We start from the raw sequence: 15786 nt of genomic DNA, 5'->3' as shown, positions 1-15786 counted from the left end.
ATTGAAATAAAAAAGGAAAGTGAAACTTATGTTCGTCACCCTCTCCCTCCGGTCCACATTAATACAAAAAGGATCCCAGTATGATTGTATGAACTATGAAAATATCTTAAAAATCAATACAAATGTATTTATTATAAATGTTAGTCTTTAACACCTATCACTGTGTACATCACCACCATTCAAACATCTTTTAAAAGTTGAACAAACTCCACACAGCTCAGTGAAATGTTGACTTTATTTGATCATTTCAGTAAAAACTAACGTTTATAATTTCTCTTTGATTATAATACTGATGAACGTTCAAAACAAAGCACTTTGGCAACTTACCACATACGTTTTAAAAAAAGCTTAATAAGCACCATAACTTTCATGATATAATTTATCCGTCATAATCGATTATTTCCGTGAACGGCCGACTGTTGTGTGACCGTCAAATGCTGCGGCTGCAAGCATTGTGGGGCAGCATTTTCTCCTCTCCTTTCGGTTAGGGAGGTCCAGTGGTTCCCTAAGCTAAAGGAGGTGATAAAGGAAGTTTGAAACCTCCTTTCCTTCATTCTAGAGAATTCGAACGGCACTTATCATGGCTGCCACTGAGGGACTTCCGGGTCATTTCACTCCGTTAGGAAGGTTCCTAAGCTAAATGGACTATTCGACTGCAGCCCAAGAGAGACGAAAGAGGCTTCTCAATACTCAAATTTCCCCTCCTCCGACTTCCTCGGTCCTCCGGTAAGTGACCCGGAAATGAATTTCAGCGCGCCATTTTGAAAGACGTCTCATTTCTCTAAATGCACACCGAGGACCGAGCATCGAGCGTCGAGGAGGCTCTCTGGAGGAGCTCTAACCGAGGATACACTGATGGTTCCTCCACGGCTCCTCCGCGGATGCATTTCCGGGAACGGTGGAGGCGTGACGCACGGCCGGACTTATCTCAGCCAATGACAGCTCTGCATGCATCCTCTGGATATTATTTTAGAAACTGCTTTCATCACGTTGCGATGTTTACAGTGAGAACAGCTGTGAGGTCCGTGCAGAAAGCAGAGCAGTGTACAATATCACTCAGTATAACAGGCCTACATTACTCTCTTTATTTGCTGTAGTACAAAGAGTCGATATTTTTCTAAGACGCATTTAGTGCTTCACATAATAAAATACACAACGGCTGTAGCCTGATTATGCTGTAGGAGCTGTAATGTGTTGTAGCCTGTAGGCAGTGTGTATGATGTGTGTGTGTGGTAGCAGTAGGTAGGTGTGTGTCGTACAGTGCGTAGATGCGGCGGACAGACGGATCAGTTTGGGTGTCCTCTGCTTACTTTTAATTTAATTTAATTTCAAATCTGTATTTATACAGATAAATCCCATTGAGATCATTGATCTCTTTTCAAGGCAGACCTGCTCAAGTAGTTCCACATGAAACATAACAACATAAATAGAACAACAAAAGGACATCATATAGTCATCATTTACATAATTATCCACATAAACAGGTACCAACAGCTTCCGATTGAGTAGCATCCAACCGAGCTTTAAAAACATTTAGTGGCACCAGATTGTTCAGTTTCCATTTAATTTGCAGACTATTCCAAGACAGAAGAGCTGCGCATCTAAAAGCTGTCTTCCCTAAGACAGTCCTAGCAGTTGGCACATTTAATAAAACCACAGCATTCGATCTCAGGCAGTAGCCACTTACAATTCTCCGTGAGATCAGGGAGCAGATATAAGATGGAAGTTTCCCTAACATGGCTTTGTATGTTAGGGAAACTTCCATCTTATATCTGCTCCCTGATCTCACGGAGAATTGTAAGTGGCTTATTATTATTACAAGTTAATACTTGTAAATACAACTTTTGGCCCGTAATTTCAATTCCCCATTTCAGCGACCAGAGAGAGGGGGGGGGATATCAGTCTCTGATTGTGTTACGTTATTATGAGAGTGCTCTCATACTTTAAATTGTATATATTTATATAAATATATTTGTGTGTGTGTGTCCGCATCTGTAGCCTGTTATTGTCTCATTATACCCGCACTCTCAATGAATACAAAGTAAATATGTGGGGGAACAATGTTCAGCTGATTCTAACAGAGCAACCCAGTCTCATGGCATTTCGTGTTCACCAACACGATTTTTAATCTATTGATTCGTGTTCACCAACACGATTTTCCCCTTTTTTTCGTGTTGCACAGCACGATTTTAAAAGCAATGTATTCTACTGGTAATGACGCTCATGGAGCACGGCATTCGTTTGTGTCAGCTGCCCTTAAAGGCAATGTGAGCGTCCATTCTCATTGGATAACGGAGAATTGTACACCCGGAAGTAAGTATTCCCCTTACTGTCGATTGATTTTACAGTGATATCTGCACTACTCACCGACTAAAAAACACCAGATTATCCTTGTTAATTACACAACATTGATTGGTTTAAATTGTGTGCAATGCTTTTGTATTTTTCCCCTTCGATTCGGAGAAACAAATATTTTTTCGGAGTAAAGGATAGCAGAAGACACTACACTACCCAGAATCCCCAGCTATCGTTTAGGACTACACCATGTGCTCTGTTTAACAAACCCCGTGATAGTCCTCAAGCTCTGTGATTGGAGAGTGTGCTCCTAGGGTTACCGAGCCTCGAACAGCACTTGAAATGGGATGGAACCACGGCAGACTGTCCAAAACTGGATTTGAACGGGTCCACACCGCGTCACAGCATTAATGGCAGCATTAATATATATACACACATGCCAGCTAAGGTCAGCAGAGCTTTATTTAGCAGCTGGTCTTGTGTTTTTGACCCCTGTTGTTAATTGATAACATTACATTACATTACATTAATTGATAAGCCTGAAACATGCACTTGTCAAGGTTCAGAGGCACATTTTGCAAATATGGCAGTAGCCATCGATCAGCTTAAGATATACTTTATTGATCCCAAGTTGGAACATTTGCGTTACATCAGCATGTGTAACAGTTGTATGCAGTGGTGTTTATTTGTAAATCATTTAGTATAATCACACAATTCTGTGTTTTATATTTAACAATTCTGTGTTCTTTATTTATTGATTGATTGTTCAATACCTGACAAGGCCGGAGATTAAATATCTACATACATACATCTTATAAGAGTATAATACATTATGTATAATATCAGTTAAAATAAGTGCTTCAACATAGTTAACATTGCTGGAGGTATGCACAAATATTGATAGATGTCTTGTAATGCACTATTGAGGAACCTGCAACCCAAGTTTTTCATTCAATGCAGAACTACACCATAGTTGTGTCAATAAACCTTAGAAAATCTTGAAATCTTGAAAGGGATGTGCAAAATAGTCATTATATACAGTCTTTAATTAACTATTAGTAGAGAATAACGAGTAATGAATATACTTTATAGGGATCCTATTAATATCTAATAATAAAAATAATGAAATTCAATAACATGCTTTAACCACTAGGTGTCCCTTTATATCAGCTGTGCACCGTTATGGTGTAAATACAGCCTATCTACCAATTGGATCAAATATAAAAGTCAGCCGAATTAGTGTTGATACTGCAAGGAGACGTATTGTGTGCAAATAAATGTAAGATGTTGTTTAATGGCTGATATATTTATGATCCACGTCACGTTTTCAGTTCCTCATGTTTGTCTAGAAGTCTTCTCATCAGGGCTCTATAAATACAGAACTACGGCAGATATGTAATATTTAATGCAGCCGAACCGTGTATTACAATGCCGGTATGTGATGACTTTCAAAGAGAAAAGCAAGCACACTCGGAATAAAGTATTATATATATTTTTTTAATGTTTTCGGTCTGTTTCCGGTATTTGTTAATGACGATGTGCTGTGAGATGTGAGACTGGAATTGCACATGGGAAAATAACGTATCTTTAGATGCAGATGTTGTTAAACTAATATGTTTGCGCTGTGGAACAACACTATACATTGACAGGGAAGGGGGTAGCAATAAAGATAACACCATTAAACAGTTACACAACATAACGGAAATAAATATCGATAGCAGCGTCCCTAGCAACCACCTTGGTAACAATGAAAACTTCCTGAAGTAATCTTCGTAATAACTAGCAAACTAAAGATCATGTACATCCACTGCACACATAATCTGAAATAACAACTCATATTTCTCGCATCAAATGACATCAAAACGCATTTTAATGGCCAAACTAACTGTAAATAGCCTAGGCATTTTCCACCGAGAATAAAACGAAGTTCGGCCATGTTTTTTTTTCTGCAGGGAGAAATTTGAAGATCACGTGACATAGACGCCAGCCATTGGAATTAATGGTGAAAAAAAACGGGGTTTGTCAAACAGAGCACATGGTGTAGTCCAAACGATAGCTGGGGATTCTGCGTAGTGTAGTGTCTTCTGCCATCCTTTACTCCGAAAAAAATATTTGTTTCTCCGAATCGAAGGGGAAAAATACAAAAGCATTGCACACAATTTAAACCAATCAATGTTGTGTAATTAACAAGGATAATCTGGTGTTTTTTAGTCGATGAGTAGTGCAGATATCACTGTACAATCAATCGACAGTAAGGGGAATACTTACTTCTGGGTGTACAATTCTCCGTTATCCAATGAGAATGGACGCTCACATTGCCTTTAAGGGCAAGCCGACACAACGAATGCCGTGCTTCCATGAGCGTCATTACCAGTAGAAATACATTGCTTTTAAAATCGTGCTGTGCAACACGAAAAAAAGGGGGAAATCGTGTTGGTGAACACGAATCAATAGATTAAAAATCGTGTTGGTGAACACGAAATGCCATGAGACTGAGTTGAACAGAGATACAGCGCTGTGACAAAACACTCGACAGCTGATGCAGCTGTTGCCACGTAATAATGAACGGACGTCGCTTTAATATGACCGCTCAGAGGAGAGGAGTTCTCATTTCTTTAAACGTCTGCTGCTTCCCCTCCTCGGTCCCTCCGCTCGCATCTCCTGTGGGCGGGTCTAAGGCTGCTTCTCAGGTCGACTATTTTCATTTCCTCGCTCCTCGGTCCTCGGTCTCACCGGAAGTTGATTTGCCTGCGCCATCTTGAGTACCGTCCCATGGCTCTTATTTCTGCCGGAGGACCGAGGATCGAGGAGCGAGGAGCGATAATGGAGGAGCGATAACCGAGGAACCACCAGACCATCCTCCGATGAAATCCTCAGACACTCGCCCCGCCCCCTTACTGTGTATCGCTCACTGATTGGACGAGGCAGTGCATGCATTGATCTGATGCTTCTTGACATGAGAGCAATACCCCAGCGGAGTGAAGAAAACACATGAACCTCACGGGACTCACTCCTCAGTTTATACTGTGTTTTGTTTAAATTAATGTATCATTTAGTTACAAATATGTGATATATCTGAACAAAAGTGGTCAAAAATCATTATTGGAAACATTTTCATGATCGCTTTTTTCGTTTTACAATTTAAGAATTTAATTTATTGTCATTTCCATTCAGTCAGTCATTAAGTGCTATTGAAATGTTAATGTGCTGCATATCCACACAAACAAACAAAGTGTGCAATCCAATGAATGTTAATCTAACTGGGTTTTGATAGATAACATATCTCTTTTTCTTCTCTCAATTATTGTATTTCTATTGTGCACTCTAATCAATATTAATCTAACTATTGTTCGTTTATCTTTTTGAGAATGACTTCTTATTTTATTTAATGTATTTGGGTCTACAACAGATGATACACATGTTTGTGTCAGTAAATGTGTACTAACAGAGGCGGGGGTGTGTGTGGAAATAACGGGGACAGAGCTGCTGCCAGACGATCAGCTGTGCAGCGTCATCATAAACGGACGTCGCTTCACGTGACGCTCCGGAGGAAAGGACGTCCCTTTGCTCTTAAAACTCATTTCCCTGCTTCTCGTGGTTTCCTTGCGTCCCTCCATGCTTCCCTGGTGGGAGGGACTAAACGCAGGGAAACGACGCAAGTGAGGGAAGCAAGGATTACATTTAATCGACCTGAGAAGCAGCCTAAGTCTCGAGGAGGGGAACCGAGGAGGGGAGTCGAGGAGGGGAAATTTGAGTATTAAGAAGCCTCTACAGCTTTCCAACGATATCTCTGTTGACATGGTGCACACACTCAGCTGTCGCGGTACTTTATGTTACATTAGAATGCTAACTTTTGGTGAATTTAGGATAAATCTACAGACGCAAATAGACAACTATAGTAAAATAAACACTTAAAATGTGTATTTTGTACGGTTTTCCTTCCAAAAGCCTGAAAGAAAAACATGTTATAGAATCAAAATGGCACAAAATCTCAAAATAGACCAGTACTTGAAACACGATGTTTTTGCCTGCCGTGTCTCGCCCCTTGCCTGAAAATTACAATTAAAAATGTTAATGCAGGATTTGATATGTTTTACCAAGACATAAGGGCAGAATTCAGAGGAAAAGGAGGTTGGGTTCTGGAGGTGTGGTTACAGCATTGTGCTTGGTTGGCGTGGCCTGGGCCTGGTGGTGGGGCCCAATGTGATATCTTTTCATGGGGCCCAAAATCCCTGGCGGCGCCCCTGCCTGCCAGTAACGTTACTATATTATCAATACTGCTTAGTTATAGCCTGATATGATTGCTAACTTTACAATGTTGTGATGTGACTGACGTTAGCTAACATTAACTGTAGCTAATGCCGGTCACTCACCAAGACGCTGCCTCTGTTCTCCACTGGTTCTCCACACACCAAAGCTCCATTTCTCTCCGATGGCCGTTATTTTTTCTAATCCTTGGCTGCTCCTGGTCTCTTGGACGCATAGCAGGCTCATAATTATAATCATATGCATTCGAATATATATTTTCAACCTCTGTGTCAAAACTAGCATTGTGATCCATGTTTATTCATACGTTAGACCGGCCGCTCTCCCCCATGGTACGTCACACACGGGAGGTCACGTGCGGAGGCTTTTTTATGCGGAAGTGAAAATGTCTTACTAAAAGGACGCCAGATGTCACTGTAGTGTATATTTCTGTATTTTTAAAAAAAAATCTAGTGTATTCATCATTTTCCTACACATGTATTCACTGGTGTCTCTAACCTGCAAGTTGCTCTTTAATAGTTACTGAAATAGAGTCCTGCTGTTTTATCAGGGCCTTTTCTTTAAATATAATTTTAAAATGTCGATACAGTAGCCCCTTTTTTAAAAATGTCTATGCTTAAGTTTTTATAGGTGTTGCTATCTGCTTTGTGTAGCGTGGTTCTACAAGAAAGTCAGTGCATTCATTGGGTGGTATATCAGAGAGTTACAAGGGTCTGTAAATGCAATGAAAATATCTGGCCACAGAAAATCCTTTATTAAACAAGTCATTTTTACTTTTGAATACTTCAGTACAAATTATGTATTGATTAATTTAAGTGATATATGTGTACACATATAAATCATTCATTAGTCAAAACAGGGCTACATTTGATTTAATTATAAAAGGTATAATATGTGGTAAACTGAAGAGCCGTTTGGGAGCCGAAAGAGCCGGCTCTTCTTGGTGAGCCGAGCCAAATGATCCGGATCACCAAGAAGAGCCGGAATTCCCATCACTACTCTTAACAACGTTAACAGACAGCAGAGCAGTGGGAGCCGGTTGGTCAATCCCCGACCCGTATTGCGCATGCGCAGATCTAAGATCCAGTAGAAATGATTAAAAAGTTAAAAGGCTTGTTTTAGACAAGCGAGACCTGCGCAGTTGCGATCAACGTCTTGCTAGTGCGTTGCATGATGGTTAGTCATTTTGTCCGACTTGCTCTGGAGGCTCGCCTACATGAGACGTTGAAATCTCGCGGGACAAAGACGGCCGCAGCCTTGAGAGCGAGGCGCGGCGAGGTGGCGCAGTTCCTCTCCACGGGCTGCGGAAGCGAAATGCTTGATGGGAAACGACTCGCTGGTATCTCGATCTGAGCGCTCATTGGTGGTTTTTACCACGTGCTGCTGATGAAACTCTCCAATTGGCTCGGCAAAAGTTTGTTGTTGTTTTGTGTCAGTTTTACGTCGCCACATCCATTCCCATTTTTCATCATTGTTCCACAATGTTTATCATCATGAAATTAATATCTATATGTTTTATACTATACTTGCACTGCTTACCGTTTTCATACTTTATATATCTTAGCATATTCAAACACACTGTTCATACTGCTCACAGGCTGATATCTAGTGTATTCATACCCCTCACTGTTTATTCATCATTCAATTCATTTTATATTTTATTCTGTCTATTGTGTACATTACTTTTCACTTTACTGCTTGTTGCACCTGGTTAGAAGCTAAACTGCATTTTGTTGTCTCAGTACCTGTAATATGTGCAATAACAATAAAGTTGAATCTAATCTTGAGCAGGAACAAATGTATTTACTTAGTACATATCTGACATTAACGATTGTGCATTCTTTATAAATGCAAACCGAGTCAAGCCGACTCCGGAGGTGGCGTTATGCACCTTAAAGTTGTTTGCAATCCGCCAAAAAACCGAGAGAAGAAGAAGACGAAGCCGACTCCGAGCTGTCCGACTTCAGGCGAGCTTTTTGAGACCTCCCCCGGCTGCGATCGGCTATTCTCGTCTACTTTCGAGGCGAGCCGCAACGCGTCTCAAACAAGCCTAAAGTCTGCTGCTTATAGAGTGGCGAAGTCCCTCCCCTTCCGGTGGACCTCCATGGGACCTGATTTCGAAAAAATTATGTATTGTAGCGACCCTGCATAGGATGTCCAGGGTGTCACTCAGGCATCCCCCGTCTCTCTGCCAATCATAGAGCTGCACAGTGATGCTGGGGGAGCGGACGGGGGAGGGCGGGGAGTTGTGACATAGACACTGCTATATATATATGTGTAGGGGTAGGAGTTAGGGTAGTGTGAGGTAGAACCCACAAAGTGTACATTTACCTGTGATCATCTGTCAAGAACAAGAGTTATTAAAGCCTAATAACGAGAAGCCTGTTTCCGACTCACCTTGTGAACGCTACAGTATTGAAGTCAATGGAGAGAGAAAGATTATCTTTCGATCCCGTTTGAATTGTGCCACGAATTACACATATGATGTTTGTCAATTTAAAAGATAAGTCAACAAAAAAAATGTGTCCTAAAACTGTGAAGTAACACATTTGTTTATGTGAAACGCTCAATGAACTACATCTCTGGTCTCGCAGAACAACACTCGTCACCAAGATGGCCGTCACTACTGTCTTGTCAACAAAACGATTGACTACCCTCACTATCACCATAATGAAACACGTCCAGAAGAATGTCATTCAAAGCTGCCTTCCTTTGATTCTCTCTGAACTGCCTGGTCTTTTTAATGTTTAATGTCAACCATTTGTGCAGATAGCGTGAAGTAGAAAAGATCGGCGATCGCCGATGCTAGCGTTATCATTTCTCCCCCGGGCTTAAATTGTGTATTATAGAATGATCACACCGGTGACAGTACTCTTCAAAGGGTTCACGAAATATGACTACTACTCTTACTGTTTAACATTTTGGGTTACTTAATGTTACTTAATATTAAGGCTAATAAAAATGACAAGGCTGTAATGCTAACTAACGTGCTAGCTACTAGCTAGGTAGCTAACTTGTTTCCAGCCACTCCTAGTCCTTTCATCAGATGGGAAGCGAAAGAACGAGCAAGACCCATTGCTGGTATGACAACAACCTGGTACTAAGCACACAGGCATCTTGTTAAAGTTATCTTATCTTAGCCAGCGCCATATAGAGAGATTATATCTATATGGTGCTAATCTTAGCTATCTCTTAGTGGAGGAAAACAATTGTGACATCACTTACGCGACTCTGGGATTTGTAGTCTTTCTAGTTGCGTATTTGTCTTATATTGTGACTTTTTTGACATGGAAATTATTTTTTAAGATTGCCAAACATCATATGTGTAATTCATGGCACAATTCAAACGGGATCGAAAGATAATCTTTCTCTCCCCATTGACTTCAATAGATAATTTTTCAGAAATAAGGTCCCATGGACCGGAAGTAGATGGGCGTGACTTTGCCATAGGAGAGGCGAAGTCCCTCCCCTTCCGAAAGCCTCCATGGGACCCCGGAAGCGGAAAATTATACATTGAAGTCAATGGAGAGAGAAAGGTTATCTTTTGATCCCGTTTGAATTGTGCCACGAATGACACATATGATGTTTGTCAATTTAAAAGAACATTTTGCAAGTCAAAAAAATAAAAATGTGTCGTAAAACTGTGAAGTTACAATTTTTTTTTTGTGAAACCGCTCAGTGAACTACAGGTCTCTGGTCTCGCACAATACGCGTCACCAACATAAAGATGGCCGTCACGTTAGCACATTTCACCACATTCTTTCAGAATGAGAATACAATTATTTTACGAGGTGAAAATCACTACAAGTCTGGGCACGTTGAGAGCTGTACCTATATGAAAGGGGAGTTAGTCGGTTCTGTAAGAGCCAGCATGCGGGACCGGCTTTACAAGGTTTCGGTGAGTAATATGAGTGCAATGTTTAACGTTAATGTCAGCTAGCTAACATTAGCTAACAAGGTACACTAACGTGTTTTGTTTTAGCAACTAGTTTTCTCCTTAAGAACTTCGTGGTCTCTGTGTATGCTGTGGATAACATTAGTGTTCACAAGAACAAGGTACACTCCCGTGTTTTGTTTTAGTTGCTCTTCAGATTGAAGCGGCCAGTTTTATATCGACTATACTGTATGTGTGATCTCCTTTTTCTCGTTGTGTCATTTGAGTTTATTTGCTGTGTGTAGATTCAAGGATTTTGGTTATCTAGGCACAGCTGTGTGTGACTCCCTCTGGTACACTGGTATGTGTTTTCCTAATGTAGAGAGCATTGATTAATTAATAAACTACACACTGAGTCTAGATCCTTACCAAATCCTTTTTTATTGTTGATCAAATGTTTTTCAAAAATGTATTCATACACATTTAGAAAAATACAATGTACAATCACAACCAATACAGCACAAATTACAAAAAATACAGAAAAAACAAACTAACAACAGACAAGAGGACAAAACTATGGAAAAATAAACCCTCCCACCCCCAGATCCGGACCATCCTTGTATTATTGCTCATTCAATCTATTATAGCATGCTAACAAATGGTACTTACTTTATTTTTACAGATCTGCATGGGAGACGATGGCGCGATGCAGAGCGCTGTCTGTGATTGTGCACAGGAGATGTACAAATGCAGCCACGCTGCAGCATTGGCAATATTTGCCATGTGGCAGATCAGCTCCACAGATGTTGAGTGCCAGTGGAGGAAGCCTGGCACTTCCAAAGTAGTCCAGCCGGTGTCTCAACTTTACCAACAGCGAGAGGAGACATACAACCCACTGGCCAGAGACATCGCCAACTGTCAACTGGGGGGTTGTAAACGAAGCCGAAGGGGTGATGGCTTTTGTGGAGGCTTTTGTGGAGGCCTATCAAGTGACAGTGTTCGAATCGAGTCTGGTCTCTTTGTGAGTGAGTCGGGTGTTTTGGGAGCATCACCCGATGGACTTGTGCAGCCATCTGCCCTGCTGGAGGTGAAGTGTCCACACAGCCAGAGGAACATGACCATCGCGGAGGCAGTTTAGTTACCATCCTTCTGTCTCCGTGAGGAGGGTGGGTCATATATTCTCAAGGAGAATCACCCATACTGGCACCAGGTCCAAGGGCAGCTGCATATCACAGACCGGAGTCTCTGCTACTTTGTTGTGTGGACCACGAAGGAGGCGATCATCATCCCCATCCCCAAAAACCCTGCATGGCATGGAAATCTCCTCCTCCTGGAACAATTCTACACCCAGCATATGCTCCCTGTGTTGGCCAGTAGAGAGGAGGACATTTAAATAAACATACTCTTAACACCCTCGGACTCTGCGTTGTGTTTCGTATGTGTGATGGGGTGTTATGCAGAGGGGAGGAAAACAGGACACAGCAGATTGGGATTGTGGTGGAGATGCTGAGCAGTTATTTAATTGTTGCATGTAATTATTATTATACTGCGTGCTTCTTAGTTATTCCATCTTTTGCTGTAACATGGATCTGTATGTAACTCTATATTTACTTGTTATCTAACACACTTCCTTCTACATCATACATCATCATTATACATGATGGTGTATATAGGATATATATATTTGTATACATATCTGTAAATTGTATAATTTTATTTAAACGTCTTTTTGATCTCTCAAACTGAGTAAGATTGACAATAAAGTTGACTTTGAAAAATATATATATTCTTTATGAAAATAGTTGACTGTTGTCAAATGAATCCAAATGAAACGTTGGACTGAACTACAACTACGCCTTTAAATCTCTACGGACTGTTTTTCAGTGGGATGGCAAGTTCCTATCTTTAAACATTTATTAGTTTTTTTCTCAGAACAGATTTGATTTTCTGAAGTTAATTTAACTTTGCCGACCATGTAAGGTCATCATTAAAAGGTACAATCAATTTGTTTATGGTTGACTAAAATAATGAAAAACATTCATTTGGATAATTTACTGACAGAATAAGAAACTCAATGATGCTCTACTCACCTGTTCCTTTTTTATAAAGTGAAACAGTTGAAACGATAGGTTTTAGTAAACTTAAAAACAACCTTCTCCAAAAGCTATCAAGGAATATACCGAATACTTGTTTTAGAACTTTATTACATATTTTTATATAAATAGTTTGAATGATCCATAATTGACAGAAGCTTGTGTTTACACTGACCTGTTACTCATATATTAATGTCTTTGTAACTTCAGTAAACCACTACCTCACTCATTTCACTTTCATTCATCACGGTTCAGTAAACTAAGTGATACATGAACCAGTTTAGTCATTATAATAACGTAGGATTGCAACTCTTTGAAACTGTAGGTGGCTCTTAAAAGAGCCGTTGTGTTTGGGTGTGCTGGTCTCAGGTCAGTCTAAGCCCTCTCTCTGCAGATGCTGCGGGCCAGCTGGATGTCCTTGGGCATGATGGTGACCCTCTTTGCTTGGTTCATCTTACTGGGGGGCAGCTACATGGATGTCGGTGCAGTCCACAATCATTGTGCAGTTGAAGGCAGAATTAATTTATTATTGACTCCGAATGAAGCACAACTTCATGTCATACAATACAATGACTTTATTTGTAATTGTGTAAAAAAATATGAGCATTGATTAGCAAGCAGGACCTGCAGGAACAGAGAATGGTGAAGGATGGAGCTGGGAAGAGAGAAGAATAAAGAAAACAGATCAACTTTATTATCGGATATTAAAAATTCAATTTCAAAACAACTTGCCGCTCCTACAGTTTTCTAGTATGTAAAGATGATTTCACATGACCTATGCAAAATATCACACTCAATACATGTGTGTCTCTGGGGGGTGCATTGTGCCTTTGATGTATATAAATAATATACCATAACCAAATACTATTACGTACAGTGGAAATCAGGTTGCCAGAGCAGGTCAGTGTGCATGTTCCTCAACGTCTCAGCAGTTACAGGTGAGGTAAAGAAAATAAAAGAGAAAAAGGTCAGTAACAACACTTTAAAGTAACAACACTTTGAATAATTATCTCTTCTAACAATTTTCTCTCAATAAGCACACAACGACTGTCTTTCCAACAAACAGATTGTCATCACAATGAAACACGTCCAGAAGAATGTCATGCAAAGCTCCATGCCTGCCTTCGACTCTCCCTGAACTGCTTCCTTAGCACCCGGTGGAGGGCGCAGTAGGCTACTCTTCAAATGTTTCACGAAATACTTACCATCATGTTTGGTTACTGTTTAACATTTTGGTTTAATTCATGTAATAAAATAATAACTTCATGGTAAGGCTACTAAAAATGACAAGGCTAAGTAATGTAATGCTAACTAACGTGCTCGCTACTCGTCGCTACTAGCTAGGTAGCTAACTTGACTATGCACATGAACATGCACAACATGTATATTACCTATGATATTACCTGATATGTCTGATCCAGCGACTCCTGGTCCTTTCATCAGACGGGAATCGATAGAAGGAGCAAGTGGTATGATCACTTTTATGACTACAACCTGGTACAAAGCACACAGGCATCTTGTAAAAGTGAATTTATTTTTAGCGATCTATAATTTATTGGAGGGAATAAATCAGTTATGAGATCTTCTTCTTCTTCGCTTTAATTACGAGTCTTATTATAAATCACCGAGCATGCCTGTGACATCACTTACGCGACCCAGAATGGGATTTGGGATTTGTAGTCTTTGTAGTAGCGTATTTTTCATAGTCTTATATTTCAGCAGTTTTACGACAAAATGTGACTTTTTTGACATGGAAATGATTGTTTAAGATTGACAAACATCATATGTGTAGTTCGTGGCACAATTCAAACGGGATCAAAAGATATGTGTTCTCTCTCCATTGAATTCAATGTAAATTTTTCGCTTCCGGGGTCCCATGGTCCGGAAGTAGATGGGCGTGACTTCGCCTCTCGCTCTTAAAACTAATTTCCCTGCTTCTCGTGGTTTCCTTGCGTCTCTCCATGCTTCCCTGGTGGGAGGGACTAAACCAAGCGGCAAATTGTGGGGTAGAGCCGGGAAGCCAATACGGAAGTGCCACACACTGCAGTTCATATATTGGCCGATAGGCGATGGCTGCAGAAAGGAGCAATTTCCATAGACCCCATGTTAAAATGCCCAACTTTACAGCAGAAAAAAACATGTTTCTACCCCTGGCTCCATACATTTTATTATCGATATAGTTAGATTCCACCTTCATGATTATGGATCTGTGAGTGAATTGTTTTCTAACGCGACCCTTTTATTTATATTAGGTCTTAAAGTTTGTGCATAAATTAGGGCGTGGTCACATTGAGTGACGGCTCTGTCAAGTGCCTGCCGCTGTTAGCTTCTTGTCTCTCTGCTAGCTGCTCCGTGAAGCTAGCTACAGGGACTCTGCCTGCTGAGCTCATCCAGGAAACACAACTTGTAGCCGGCCGTGGTTGTTTGTTCTTCATGCTTATATATCGGACTATTGTGAATCGCTCTGCGGTTAAAACAGACGGTGCATGAATGCGGTTTTGCGGTAAGTTAAATGCTAGTGCTTTATTTATGTATTAATGATTTTAATCAGCTACGTAATGGATGGTAAGGCTTGGGTTAGCATGTAAGCTAGTGGTAGCTACATCGGTGCTAACGATTGTAATCGTAGCCTCCAAGTTAAAATCATAGACTGCACTGTATATATAAAGGTTACAACGAAATAGACAAGTGTTAAGTGGGATAATACTGTTGAACAAACGGCTTCTGTTTGAGGTTGATACAATAAGGTTACATCCTTGTAACTTAGAGATATTTTATTATGTAGGTAGAACTGTATGCATCTAAGGTTAATTTAAATTGGCTATGCTCAAGTATGTAGACAAGCTAATGTCGAAGTAGTGTATGTGAAATCAACCTCACAATAAGATGTGTGTATATTACAATTATTAATGTCATATTTCAAGATGATTACTTAGATATTACAATATGGTTGGTTGAGCTGGAGTTCATTATTGAGCTTACACGTTAACGTCACAGTCATCTGAAGAACGAACCCAAACCTTGTTGTTTTTATTAATTGTATTACCAAATGGGTATCAAATAAACAGTAAGCATTGGTAACACAACTTCCAAAGTTACAGTAAAATAAAAAGGCCCCTGACTCGCACAATACACAATCCAACATGTTCAACAGAAGAGAATCAGTTATATTGTTTGTACACATGGTACTTTACATATATATATATATATATCTGTTTGTTTAAGGTGTCCAGGTGATGCAGACAGGCTGGACCAGAG

Source organism: Gymnodraco acuticeps, unplaced genomic scaffold (assembly GCF_902827175.1).
Source record: "Gymnodraco acuticeps unplaced genomic scaffold, fGymAcu1.1, whole genome shotgun sequence".
NCBI classification, from domain to species: domain Eukaryota; kingdom Metazoa; phylum Chordata; class Actinopteri; order Perciformes; family Bathydraconidae; genus Gymnodraco; species Gymnodraco acuticeps.
The sequence above is the reverse complement of the archived record's forward strand: the minus strand, read 5'-3'. Positions refer to the sequence as shown.